Source organism: Trachemys scripta, chromosome 19, assembly GCF_013100865.1.
Source record: "Trachemys scripta elegans isolate TJP31775 chromosome 19, CAS_Tse_1.0, whole genome shotgun sequence".
Lineage (NCBI taxonomy): Eukaryota > Metazoa > Chordata > Testudines > Emydidae > Trachemys > Trachemys scripta.
Window position 1 is genome coordinate 17,566,312 of NC_048316.1, and position 12,193 is coordinate 17,578,504.

At 56.1% G+C, this 12,193-nt stretch overlaps 1 long non-coding RNA gene across 1 annotated transcript; it reads left to right on the forward strand.

Moving 5' to 3' along the window:
- LOC117868021 lies at nt 1-11,561 on the forward strand. The gene is made up of 3 exons (XR_004643557.1): nt 1-260; nt 10,813-11,084; nt 11,443-11,561. It is a non-coding gene; the product is annotated as an uncharacterized LOC117868021 (long non-coding RNA).
- Nucleotides 11,562-12,193: the final 632 nt, after the last annotated feature.

A 12,193-nucleotide genomic window follows, 5' to 3' on the forward strand; every position in this document is an offset into this window, starting at 1 on the left:
CCACAGACAGATGATTCTCCAGCCATGCTGGCTGTAACCAGCCCCTGGGGTATAAGAATCAGGTCTAATTCCACACGTGGTCCTAAGGAGGACACAGCCCCAGCCCCAGCTGAGCTCTGAGCTGACCTGGGACTGCAGCACCAAAGAGCTACGCCGAGGGACCACAAGTGCAGTGCAGTGATGAGAGGGGGGCTTGCCCCGCCCCCCGGGAGAGAGCCCAGCTGTAACTGTCCCGTCTCCTGGCCCCATTGGCTCTCTGGGTAAGAAGGAAGATAAACAATTCGCTTCCCTGCGTGGGCACCAGGCCTCTGTGCAATGCTGTTTGGGTCGGGCCATGTAAGGGGAAGGAGGCTGCTATAAACCTGTCGGTTATTTATAATCCGTGGGGCTGGACTGGCTCCCAGGAGAAAGGCAGAGATGGGCTCCGTTTGCAGGCCTGGGCAACGAGCGAGGGGAAAGGGAAGCAGCTGGCCCATAAGAGGACACCCAGCCCGGGCGTAGCCGGGGGGATTAGAAGAGTGAGACACCCGAACGGCACGTTCAGTGACGTGGGCAGACCTGGGACCCAGCCCGAGGGAGCGCAGGGCACGGCCGTTGCCAGGGCAGACGGCTCACTCCCCCTTACGACCAGGGGATCTTACTCGCAGGCAGCTAGTGGGGTCATTAGCCTCAGCGCTGGGAGCTGGGCCTCTCTCTGGTTTCAGTCACAAGTGCAATGAGTTTGGTGGTGCTCACAGCAATGCCTATCTCTGTGTCACCACAGAGCAAAGATGGCTTCCCACGCCCTCGCCCAGCCAGCCCTGCTCTGGAGGGACCCCTTCTACGGCTCCGGGGGGAGTTCCGTCTCTGTGGCCCATTCAGTCCTTGGCCTCTTTACTAAGACTGTGGGCAAACGGGGCCAATCGGTACCAACTGCGGGGTGCATTTTGTGAGGTGGATACCTGTACAGTAGGGACAAGAGCCAGGCAAGCTTTGTGATTGGTCACCTGAGTCTAGCAGTGTTGTTCCTATTCTCTGAATGGATGAGCTGTTTTTTTACAAACTGCTTCCACCCAAAACAAAGTGAGTTTCCTGATTAATTGAATCTCAGCTCCGGGTGCAAAGTTCTCTGTTTGCAAACGGTCCCTCCGAACTCAGCACCAGCCACGCGAAGATTGGCAAGCGGCAGGTAATACAGGGCGGTGACCTGGCTGCAGCCAAACCCGGGTGTGCATGTGGCTGGAAACCAGATTCTCTCTCTCTCTCTCTCTCTCTCTCACACACACTCTAACTCAGGCCTTGTCTACACAGGGGCTTTTCTGCAGTATAGCGGCACCAGTGCAAATGTAACCCACTGGTGAATCTGTTACATGTCCACCCCACCCCCCGTGTCCAGTCTCCCAAGGATGAGTCCGTTACAGCCCCAGCGAGGGAATTTTCGCTCAAGCTGTAGCAGTTGGGTTCCCGAACCTCCCTGGTGTGTCAGCCAAGAGGTCAGCCACTACACAAAGCCCTCGTGTAAACAGGCCAAACTGGTTTCAAGCAGGGCTAAGAGCATCAGTGCAAACTGCAGCCTACAGCAGCTTTGTCTGTTTGCATTAGGGGCTGGCCACCGATGGCTGAAATCCCCAGGACAGACTGGACCTGGGACCAGTGAAACTCATTCCCAAAGGTCACCAAACACCTGGGAGGGGGATGGTTGGATCCAGATTCGGTGGGGCTCTTCACAATCCCTATCTCTATGTATTATCCAGAGCCAAACCTTGTCCTTCAATAATGACGTGAAACCAAAACCTGGATCCAAACTTCCCCAGCTGCTGGGGGTATTTGGATCCAGATTCACTTTGCAGGGACGGGCGAGTCTCTCCAGGATCTCGAGGGAGACAGAGTTCTGAGTTTGCTCCCCTGTGAGTTCCCGGAGCTGACAACAGGCAGGCAAGGTGACCTCTGTGTGTCAGACCAGCAGCCAGAATACACCCATGTCGGGAGGCTGCCGGGACTTTCGTCAGCTCTTTAAAGGGTGAAGTTGGATCCCTGGCAGCCCTTTTTTTTGTTTTATCTTATCTTCATTTCCACTTGTGGGGTTTAAAATTAGAAAGTGAGGCTGTTTGCCCAGCACCCTGGAGACACGGGGCCTGATTCTGATCTCACCGATGCCAGTTTCACGCTGATGCTGCTCCTGATTTACCCTGGGCCGGCTGCGATCAGAATCCAGCTGGGGCGTTTGTCCCCAGCACTCCTTGCTCACCATCCGAACTGGCCTGGCGCGTAGTCCCCAGCGCAGCTCCAAAAGGCAACGAACAGCGTTTTCTTGAGCGGCTGGTTTTGCTTTGCTAGTTTAATTCTGAGCAGACCTGGTGAACTTTAGGCTCGTGAAAGGGAAGACTTAACAATAGTGGAGTCAAGCAAGTGACGGAACCCATATACAGCTGGGCCAAAGGCTTGAACTGCTAACCCACAGCCCCAGGGATCCTCCACGGCTCAGCTGGTGCCCCGTATTCCTTACCTGCAGGCCCCCTATTCTGGGCCTGGCTCCCCACCAACCAGAGCTCAACTCGCTCGCCTCCACCCTGACCTACAGCGCCCCCCGTGACGACTCTCTTGGGCTCCCCACACACACCACTGCCCCTCAGTCCTGTTGAGTCTATCGGGGTCCGTCTTAATCTCTGAGTTAGTCTGCACTAGCGTTCTCACCTCTGAGGTAGGGCTTGAGTGTTGCCGAGAACTCCCCCCGCACACATCCAGACATCTTAGTGTAGCCCTTGGACACAACATTCAAGGGCTGCTAGTCCTCTAATGCCTTCCCGGAACCGCACCCCATGGCCTATCTGGCCATCGACCTATGCTGGGCTTGGAGGTCACCCAGTGCTGCAACAGGACTGCCCAGCACCCTGGTGCCCGGTCACACACCAACAATCAGCGTCTCCTTCTGTCTCTTTCCCGCTTCCTCCGTCCCACTCCCTCGCTCTGCCTTTCACTCGCACGCTCTGGGTCAGAGCCTCAGCTGGTGGAAATCAGCGCGGCTCCATCGACTTTAGCGCAGCCCCTCAGTCCTGCCCTGCCCTTTCTCTGCCCTTCTCACTGTCTGAGCTAGCAACCTCTGCCTCCTGCTGCATGTTCCCCATGTCTCTCTTCCCACCACCCCCAGCAGGGACCCAGCCCTCCTGGCCTCTGTCGGCCTCAATTCCCAGCCTGAGACGCCCCCCGGATTCCAGTCAGGCATGAGCTTACGAGCCAGCAAACGGCTTTTTGATCCCCGGCTGGCTGAGTGCAGTTCAGACAGGACCCCGCCGCTGCAATTCGGCAGCTACTGTGTTCCAGGACCGAGCGCCCCCGCCGTCAGCGATCCCCTGCAGCGAGGCAGACGGGGCCTGACCCTGACCTCGCTTACCCAGCAGTAAATCAGGAGTGTCAGCAGAGTCATACTGGCGTAGAACAGGAGCAGGAGCAGAATCAGCCCCCTGTTGCTTGCTAAGGTGAATACAGGGGGTGGCCTCTCCCTAAATACCCCTAGAACATCAAGCCCTCTGTTCCACCTTTCCCCTGCGCAAATCAGCCTTCGCCGGCAGCCAGCTGGCCAGAAGGTCAGCCAGCCGCACGGAGACGGGCGTTTATCGCAGTCCCCGCTGCCTGAGTCATTTCAGCCTGGGCTTCGGTTTCACAACCAGCCCGGTGAGCAGGGCAGGCAGAGCAGGCTCGGGCGTGCGAAAGGTCACGGGGGCAGCAGCGGCACAGAGCCAGAGGCCTTATTAGGGGCTCATCCTGCGTGTGCTGAGCGACTATGCACGCTGCACGGCTCGGCTCCCAGGACGCACTTCAGCACACGGGCGCCTCCCTCTATACACCTGATGTGGGGGGCTCCCGGGGCACAATCCCCCGAAAAACAGCCCTGGCAAACCAGAGCTAGTTAGGGAGTCTGGGCGGGAATTTATAGACCACTCCGATGAGTTTGCATTTGGGGGAAGGCAAGATATGGAGCAGGTAGAGCTCTGGGGCCTGGTCCATTGACGTCAAGGCAAATCCTATCCCAGAGTAGATCAGGAGTGACTCTACGGGGCGTAGGCGCTGGCTCCTGGTCCTTTCCAGCATGGCCAGTCCCTGCAGGATGTTCTCCTGAGCTTGGACCTCTCGGGGCGCTCCAGCCTTCTGTTCACGTGGATGACTGTCTTTTGCTCTTCTGACGGGGGTGCAGAGAGCTCCTGTAAGCTCCCCAGAACGTCGTCCCCTCCGGAGCGACGGCCTCCGAAAAGAGGAAGTGCAAGGTGCTTGCATAAGGCTTTGGACTGACTCCAGGGGGCGAGGAACGGCTGGATTATCATGGAGCTGTGTATATAAACAGTGCCAGGCGGCTGTATTTTGTTCTGGGTGGAGGCTGTTTATAGTTACCACAAGCCTGGCAGGCCTGGTGTTGTGTTTGTGAAGCTCTGTGATTAGCTCAGAGGTCGCTGTGTCCTCCCTGCTCGGGGAAGGGGGAACCAGCCCATGACGGGGTGGGGGAACAGGACGGGATGACAGGACAGACGTAGCCAGGGAAATGACGCGTGGGGAGAGGGGAAAGCTGGTGGAGCCAGGCTGGTGGATCTTCAATTAATTAAATGAGTAGGTCGAAATGACGTCAACCCAGGGCCCCTGTAGTCCAGATATGACAATGAGACTCACAGGCCAAATGAGGCCCAATATGGTGATTAGTATTTAATAGCTGCCCTGGGGTAGTGCCTAGAGGCTCCAGTCCAGGATCGTGGCCCCGCTGTGCTAGGCGCTGTACACACACGAAGGCAGTCCCTGTAGGGTAACCAGACAGCAAATGTGACAAATCGGGACAGGGGGTGGGGGGTAATAGGAGCCTATATAAAAAAAAGACCCAAAAATCGGGACTGTCCCTATGAAATCGGGACATCTGGTCACCCTAAGTCCCTGCTTCACAGAGCTAAGACGGGGCCCATAGTCCTTTAATCTGAAGGTGCAAGCTACAGATACAGCTCTCCGGATGCACCATTCCAGCCATTCTGGGAGCTGGCGTCTCTGCGGGTAGCTCTCTGGACCATACAGTCAGCTCCATTTCATGCCACCCAGGTGCAGCCCTGCAAAGCTGGGCACCTCCTGGCATAAGCCCGGTTACCAGCAAGAGCTACGTTAGCACCCGCAGCAGAGGGCTGTGTTTCTGGAGCAGATGTTTGTGCATCTTTCCCCGTATGCAGCTCCTCCATTTATGCGGCTAGTGCCCGAGTCCCTTGGGCGTTCCCGGCTGCAGGCTCAGGCTGGGTTTCTGGGACAGATCCTACATCATGTCACAGTTGCCTCTTGCCAACTGCAGTCCAGGCTGGGAAAGGCAAAAAACCACCAAGGGCAACGGAGTCAACCTCCACGGCTGGTAAAACAGTGACGCCTAGTGGCATCCAACCGGCTGCGCATGCCCACGTCAGGAAAAAATAAACCATCTGATTGTGAACCCCTAGCAGATCCCTTTTCATCAGCAGAGCGCAAAACCCTTCGGGGAAACTGAGGCACAGAGAGGTGACGTGCCTTGCCCGAGGCCAACCAGCAGGGCAGTGGCAGAACCAGAGTCCCAGTCCAGTGCTCTTTGCTCCAAGCCACACTAATGCTGGTGGAAAATGCTATGCTGACAGCAAACCCCTTACTCTCCACACACCGGGTACAACCTGGACAGCAGCTGTGCAAGGCTCAGTCCTGGGTGCATTGATGATTTAGGGAGGGCAGGACTGGGCTGCTCCTAGGTTGACCACCTGCCTGTCCCTCATTTTAGGGGACACCCTACTCTATACTTGGTGCTTAACATAGCGTATCAAGGGCTCGATGGGGCTCACTTTGTCCTCAACGTCAGCACTGGAACACAGTCCATAGGATTTTGTCCCACAAATACAATGAAGTCAAACTTTATTTGTGCGAAACACCCTAGATGGCTGGGTCATGATCAAACTTAGCTATCAAGGGAGGGACTTCTGGGTAGGGTCTTGCCAACCCTCTCTGGAGTCAGGTACAGATGCTTGAGTCCTGTACCTCACCTGGTGCACGACCCAAGAAGGGGTGGGTGGCAAAGTTACCGCATGCCACCTTCACACTGCCCATGTTCTGAGGCCAGCCAAAGACCAGTTCAGTCCATCAGGAACCCAAGAATCTGGCCTGTTAGCTTTACATGCTGCTTTAACCAACTATGAAGGGCCTGGGGCCAGTTCCCCCGCCTCCCCCCCCATGTGACACAACATCTCTTAGCCACTCGAGCTACCAGCCCCTTGGCGTGGCTGGAGACAGGAGTTCCTGATGAGGGGTTCTCAGCTCTGGAACTTGCTTCTCCCTGTCTGCCTGCCAGAGCTGGAACACAACTGACCTCCCAGCGGCTGTTCCTCTGTTCTCCTAGGCTCTGTCTGGGGTAGCGTGGGGAGAGCCTCAGCCTGGGTGGGCTGCGAAAGCTCTGTGCGTGTCTCATGAGTTGGATTTGGTGCTGTACAGTAGCAGCTGTAGTGTTTCCATGGTGGCAGATGCCCACATGGCTACAGCAGTGCACAGTTCAAAACCAGCTGTTATATAACAATCCAACGTTCTTCCGTCACCTTCCCCCAGCTTGGCGATGGAAGATGGAACCTTTCCCATTCCCTCAGGTGAGATTCAATCCTAAAATGAAGAAACCACAAGACTTTCCTCTCTCCCTCTCAGTTGTGTTCACGGCATAACCCCAGAGAAGTTAGAAAAAGACAATCAATACGAAACACTACTTTTATTCTTAGAATCAAGAACAATAACACACAATAACCTAAATCAGAGAGAGACGAAGCAGGCTGCTCCCTCTGGGAGCGAGACACAGCTCATTCCACCTTGTTCCAGACTGACTCTGATCACACACTTCCCTACAGAGCCCCCTAGCCTGCAAGCAGCACCAGGAACACCCACCTCCCCATCTACACACACTCTCTTAAAGTGATAAATTACAGTCCTCAATACACTTTGTCAAAGACTGGCATCTGAAGAAGTGAGGTTCTTACCCACAAAAGCTTATGCTCCCAGTACTTCTGTTAGTCTCAAAGGTGCCACAGGACCCTCTGTTGCTTAGTCCTTAATACACCACTCTCCCCACACACAGCCGCTCCCTCGGCCCCACTAAGTCACCTCTCTTCTCCCCCAGTTTGACTGTACACTGTTCCTGCCTGGGCTCTGTGTTACTTGAATTAGACAGGCAGAAACCTCAGTGGACCTGATGTGATGGATGGCCCCAAAGCCATGTCACCCCCAAACTATCAGCCACCCAACGCATCCCTAGAGAAAAGCAGATTTAAACAGTTCCCACCCAGGCAAGTGTCATGGGTCCAGCAGCAGTGGGAGCAGGGCTTACCTGTCCAACAATAATAGCACTTCTAAACTACTTTCCATCCAGGAATCTAGGGAAGAACACTTTGGGCATGTGTAACCCAACCTCTCCCTACGGAATCCACAATCCAGCCTCTCCCTTTACGCACTTTCCCTCTTGCCTGACAGTATTTGCTACAGTGTTGCTGTGGACAGTTAAGCCAGGTTTCTCCCCAGAGGTGGTTGCATTTCAGTGCTGGTTGACTTCTATAATATCTCTTGTTTGTCAGATGTTTGGGGATCCTTTAGGAACAAAGACATAAACATACCCATTGTTCTACTGACCGGCCCAAGAATTCTGCATTTGCCAATAACCCAAGAGCTGCTGACCTGGGGCAAGGCACTGGCCATCTAATCCAAGCCATCACCTGGGAGGGACGTTTATTCCTATTGTCAGCCGGCGATTAGTTTACAAAGCATGAGGACTAATAGCCCGTCTTGTAGGTATTACTCTTGGTCACAGAAGGGCCTGAACCATTCTTAAATTTTACCGTATTAGCCTCAATAACACCCCACAAGGGATGAGTTCTGCAGGTCAGTTATACGTTGCATTAAATAAGACTGTTTCCTTTTACCCACTGCCCGGATACTCTCAATCAGTTTGCCCAAAGACACACAGGGCTAAGCCCTTCAGAAAGTGTTTGACCATGCACCAAGGAGAGCGCTGTAGGGACCTGGAACCACTAAGGTGGCATTGCTGCTGTATAGAGACTGGAGCCTTGCTCCTGAAGGACTCAGGTACCTCCACAGAGGCTCCAGTGCCCAGCTCGGATGAAGCTGAGACTCGGGCTGGAGTGCAGGACACGTCCTCCTCGCTTCCTTTGCTTTGGACAATCTGGCGGCCATAAACGGACACGTCACAGCAGAATATCACGTAAGTCTCCATCCTGGGTCTGGAGGGGAAGCGGTTGAGAGGTCGCCTGTATATTTTGCTGTCAGGCCGTGCGTTCAGCAGTTCCTTTCTCCCGCTGGAACAGTCTACGAGGAAGGTCGGGTGCGTGAGGGATCCGCTGTTTTCTCGTTTTCCAATCAGATACCAGCAGTTCGCCAGATCTAGAGGAGGGGGAAAGAATCAAATTACAGGAGGAAATTGACGAGGAAGGAGATGAGATGTCGGCCTGTACAGCTTACGCGGGAGGAAGTTGGAGCAGCTGATCTGTGCAAGTGAAAAACAAACCAGACCAGAGGCACCTTTGCTTTTGTACTAACAACGCCCCAGGCTGACGACAACAAAGGGCTTGTCTCACATTGAGGGCCCCAGCTGCACCTGTCGCGCTGCGCTGCCGTAGCCACGGCTGTCGGCGCAGTGAATCCACCTCCCCGAGAGGCAGGAGCTATGTCTGCGGGAGAAGCTCTCCCACCAACCTAGCGCTGTCTGCACAGGGTTAGGTCAGTGCAATTACGTCACTTAGGGGTGTGGCTTTTTCACAGTAGTTATACCCAGGTCAGTCTGTCGGGCAGACCAGGCCAAAGTCGCACATCTCAGGGGGTGTTCGAGACTCAGCCAGAGCCAGTAGAGGTGGCGATGTCATCTGGGTCCCTCTCTCTGGCCTGGTCCGATGAGGACGTCTCTCAGGATCAGGACCACAAAGGCCCAATGGAGTCACAGTGGACGCGGGGGTCCCAGGAGACACCGGGGGCAGCAGCTGTGAGGGGGAAGCACGCGCCTTCCCCTGCGGCCAGTCAGCAATTGTTGCCTTTGCGTCCCGATTTTTCTAGAATAGTCGTTTCTTGTGAGGACCCCAAGAGGGAGCAATGGAGAATAGCCCCATCCCCTCGTTACTTTGTCAGCTAATTAGGCCTAATTTTTAGCACCCCAAGTTTGCTCTGTGGATTTCCGGTCCCACGTTTTCTCTGGGTCACCCAGCATGACTCGAACCCTGTCCCTGAATTAGAACAGGAGGCCTTTTGGGTTAGACTAATCCAGTCTTTCCGTCCCCCTTTTTCCACCTTTTCCCACCAACCCGTGTTGTTCTTGTGACACTTGCTGAACTTTTATCCACGTTCCCCCAGCCCTACAGGGCCCCCGTTATCTCTCAGGATCCCACAGGGAGTCGGTGGCAAAGTGAGGAATGGAACCCAGGAACCCCAAATCCCAGTCCCCTGGCTCTAACCATTAGTCCCTGCTCCCTCCCAAAGCTAGGGCTAGAAACCCGGAGTCTGGCTTTCCCTCCGTAACATAGTAACCCCTCTTCTAACTGTAACCCATGCTGACATCCTGTGCTCTGTGTGCCCTTCACGTGGCTGGATCCTAGAGAGGCCGATCAGACCGTGCAGACTTTGAGTAACCAGAGCTGGGCCCTTTAGCTCAAACAGCAGAGCCGGGATCTCAAACCACCACGAGGGCCACATGAGGACTAGTACATTGGCCCGAGGGACGCATCACTGACCAGGGCCGACGGGGGGGGGGGAAGCCGGTACAAATTCCCGGGGCCCAGGGGTCGGGAGGGGGGCCGGGGGCCCGGTTTCCCCGGCTGTTTAGCTGGTCCGCCCTTGCCGGGGGGCCTGAAAGTTTTTTTTCACCGGGGCCCGAACCCGCTCTCGGCGGCCCTGTCACTGACACCTCTTCATACAAAGATACAAAAGCCCCCCTCCCTGCCCCCACTCCACCCCTTCCATGAGGCCTCGCCCCTGCCCCACCCCTTCCCCAAAGTCCCCGCCCCAACTCCACCCCTTCCCGCCCCCATGCCAACCCCTTCTCCAAAGTCCCCGCCCCAAGTCTGCCCCCTCCCTGCCCCGATTCCAATCCCTTTCCCAAATCCCCGCTCCGGCCCCAACTCTTCCCCAGAGCACGCCGTGTCCCTGCTCCTCCCCCCTCCCTCCTGGAAAGTCCTAAGCGCTGGGAGGTAGGCGGAAGAGCGGGGACGCGGTGCCAGGGCTGGCGCAACCCATTAGGCGACCTAGGCGGTTGCCTAGGGCACTAACATTTGGGGGGCGGCGACCGCGGTGGCCGGATCTTCGGCCGCCCCGGTCATCAGCGGTATTTCGGGGGCGGGACCTTCCGCCACCTCTGTCGGGGGCGGTATTTCGGGGGCAGGACCTTCTGCCGCCTAGGGTGGCAAAAAAGCTGGCGGCGCTCCTGCACGGTGCGCTGGGAGGGGAGGGGAGCTTGGCTGCCAGTGGAGTCGGCACCTATGGCGGGCTGCAGGAAATAACTCAGCCCACGGGCCATGTGTTTGAGACCCCTGCAGCAGAGGCTCCTGAGGTTTCCGGTTCAATCCCCACTGCAGCTAACCTCCCCAGGGCTGGTGCATTAGAGAGCCACTCAACTACCCTCTCCTCCCTGAATCAATGTAAGGGGCCCCTCCTGCTGGAACCTCTAGTCCACATGTGTTGGAACTTGGAGGGGGTCCCCGGGACCTCTGCCTGTAGAAAGGGGACCCTCACCTCTAGGAGCTGGCAAATCAGATCTGATGGCTCTCCCCAGGGCAGTGTTCTCATCTGCCTGTCATCTCCCATTCTTCTCCCCTCCAGCTATAACCCTGGCCCTCTCCAGGAGCTGGGAGCACACTCAGCAAGCAAGCAGGACCTGATTGAAGACAATGGCCCAAATCCCATTGATTTAGATGGGAACAAGCTGAGACCCGTGTTCCTTGCTCACCGAAACTGCCCTTCTCCACCTTCCCCTCCCCCATCAGCTAGAGGTGCGGGAGTCCCCGGCCATTCTCCAAGATTTACACCGTCTCTGGCCTGCTTGTCACTTGCACTGAAGCCTGTTCAACACTCATTGTTAACAACAGGCCATGGTAAGCCCCAGCCCGTGGATCTCTCCAGGGCGGGGTTGCGGCGGCTTGGAGAAGTTTGGCATGTTGCTGGGTGGATCCATGGCACCTCTCTCTAGCGCTGGACGGCAGGACAATCCCAAGATCCCACGTAGGTCTGATGTCACCCCAGAGAGGGGAGCTATGATACACTAATGTCCCGGCATTTTTATAGGAGCCCTTCACAACCTCTGGATGGCAAGTTCTTGTGAAAAACATTAGACACCCTGCGCTCCTGTTGCACTTTCCACGTTCAACGCTCTGACCAACATTCGCTAGCAAATCCTTACAGCCCCCCTCTGAGGCAGGTAAACAGATCAGCGGTATTATCTCCATGTTACAGATGGGGAAACTGAGGCACAGAGTGGCAACACGGCGAGTCAGCGGCAGAGCTGCTCAGAGGTGGATGGACTACGCCGGTGGCTAATGCTGGTGGAGCTGAACTGATCTTCACAACAACAGGGGAGTCGTTGGGCTTAGTTCGTTCATGCTCCTAAAGCACAGAGATGGGCACAGCATCGGAGTGCAGGGCCGCCCAGAGGGGGGGCAAGTGGGGCAATTTGCCCCAGGCCACGGGCCCTGCAGGGGCCCCGCGGGCCCTGGCCTTTGAATCCCTTCCCTGGCTACTCACCCAGTGGTGGTCCGGGTCTTCGGCGGCATTTCGGCGGCGGGTCCTTCAGTGCTGCTGAAGATGCGGAGCAAGTGAAGGACCCACCGCCGCATACTCGGAGCACCACCTGGTCAGTACAAGCGCCACAGCGGGTGGTGCCTTTTTTTTATGTCCGCTCCCCCGCTTTGCCCCAGGCCCCCTGAATCCTCTGGGCGGCCCTGTCGGAGTGTCATTATCATGCAAGGCACGTGTTGGCCCAGGCCCAGGAATTCCCCTCCCGGGCAGAACTGCCACTGCCGACTCTTCTTATTCTTGGCGCTGAGATGAGCCAAAAGGATCTTGGGGAATTGTGTGTGTGTTGGGGGAGGGGGGGCAAAGTTTCCTTCTTTATGGTAGTTGAGCGTATGTGTGAGGAAGATTCACTGGGAAAACGTAAGGGATGAATTTAAACTGGTGCATAGCACCCACCGGCAGCCAGCTCCTC